Consider the following 1,805-nt stretch of genomic DNA (forward strand, 5'->3'; position numbering starts at 1 on the left):
GAAGCGCATCCTGTTTTTGTTAGCCCACCCCTGTAACCTATCCAGGTCTTGCTGCAGTCTTTCCCTCCCTACTAGCATGCTCACCTCACCCCAAATTTTGGTATCATCAGCAAATTTAAACAGGTTGCTTTTCACCCCGTTGTCCAAATCACTGATAATGACTTAGGTGGTAATTAATAATTAATACTAATTTTCTTAATTTTTTAGGGGCCCTGCGGGCCGGATAGAATGGCCTGGCAGGCCAAATCTGTCCTGCGGGCCGCATTTTGCCCACCCCTGCTGTAGAGCGATCCAGTGACTAACATAACAGACTTGGGATACTCAATGTCTGCTCCCGCCTCTGCCACTAACTTGCAGTGATACTTTGGCAACACAGCTCATTTAGCTCCACACTTTATATTTGTATAGTGCTACTCCTAACAGGATCTGAGACCTCCAAGAGGCAGTGACACTGTACATGTGTCATTTGCAACCCTTCACAGATATTTATGGAGGAACATAAACATCTGTGAGGCAACCCCCAAGCTGCTTACAGAGCATTCAAACAGCTCTTATTATTGAAAGAAAAAAGGGGAGCAACGGGTTTGTCATCACCTACGTGCAATATACCTGCCTACGAGCACAATCTGAAGTCCTTCACAGCAGAATTAAGCTCGTTCTTTAAACCCCTTCCCAGCCGGGGCCCAGCAGAGGCGGCGCCGCCGCACGCAGGCTCGCTGACCCGCCCCACCCGCCGGGCCCCTGGTCTTGCCTCCTAGCTGGCCCAGGAGGAGGGGCGGCCGCGGGAACCCCGACTCCGATTCGGGCGCGCCTGGGCCACTGGGAGGCCTCAGGCTGTGCCTGCAGGTGCCAGGCAGGGCCCGGCCCGCTGCGCTCCTTACACGGCCGCGCTCGGGGGACACCGCCTAAAATTAGCCGCCCCACCCGGGCAGCGCGCGTGTATGGGGAGGCAGCAGGGCCCGGCCCTGGCACCCCCGCCCCGCCGGGAGCCCGGAGAAGCGCGAAGGCCAAGGCCCCGGCCCCTCTCCGTTACCTCAGCTCGGCGCCGCCGCTGCCCAAGCCTGCACACAGCGGCCCTTCCCGCCCCACGCGCTTTGCGTCGGCGGCGTACGCACATGCGCAGCGTGGCCGGGAGGCCGGCCCGGCCCGCGCGTCACCTGCTGGAGCCAGAGCGCGCGGGCCTCGGCGCCTGCCTTGGAGCAGTGGCCTGTTGCACACCCGCGAGGTCCGGCGGGAGGCGCGGGGCCGGGGCTTCGGCTTCAGGAGCCGGCTGCGGCCCCCGGGGAAGGTGTCGGGAAAGCTGCGCTTGGGTACACTCGCCTTGCTCCGCGGGCCCGTGGTTGTGTCAGTCTGACGGCCGGGAAAAGGCAGGGTTTGGGACGAACCGAAGTGAGTGTGTGTGTGCGCGCGTGTCATATATGCAAATATGCGTATCTGTGATTCCGCAGAAGCTTTCCGGGCTGTTCACTTGCACGAGACGCCCCGCTGATCAGATCCCCCTAGGCTTGTGCCCAGTGCGTGTGGTACGAAGCAGATCAGCAGGGTGCGTGTGTACAGATATGTGCCTTGGCACAAGCTCTCTCGGGTTCACTCCACCAGACACTGTGACAGGCCCAGTCCCCCGGAGCTCGTGATGCGTGTGCCCAGTGTACGCGCGGACACAGACGAATCCAAGTCGGTGACACGTCTGTGTCCGCACCCCCGCCAGCCAGGATCGGGCGCATCAACCCGCCGCTGCTATGGCAGAGGCTCCCGGCCGGGCCCGAGCCCGAGCCAGCTGCTATGGCTGTAGGTGGCCACCCCCT

General features: G+C 61.2%; 1 protein-coding gene across 1 annotated transcript in view; it reads right to left on the reverse strand.

Moving 5' to 3' along the window:
* Window positions 1-1,098, reverse strand: part of CCDC47 (coiled-coil domain containing 47) — a 41,509-nt gene extending 40,411 nt beyond the window's left edge. Inside the window, exon 1 of the mRNA XM_019523613.1 lies at window positions 1,034-1,098. The gene's annotated coding sequence lies outside the window, so the exon portion shown is untranslated. The remainder of the gene's footprint in view (window positions 1-1,033) is intronic.
* Between the last annotated feature and the right edge of the window lie 707 nt (window positions 1,099-1,805).

The sequence above is a fragment of the Gavialis gangeticus genome, unplaced genomic scaffold, assembly GCF_001723915.1.
Source record: "Gavialis gangeticus isolate Ggan-Ray unplaced genomic scaffold, GavGan_comp1, whole genome shotgun sequence".
Lineage (NCBI taxonomy): Eukaryota > Metazoa > Chordata > Crocodylia > Gavialidae > Gavialis > Gavialis gangeticus.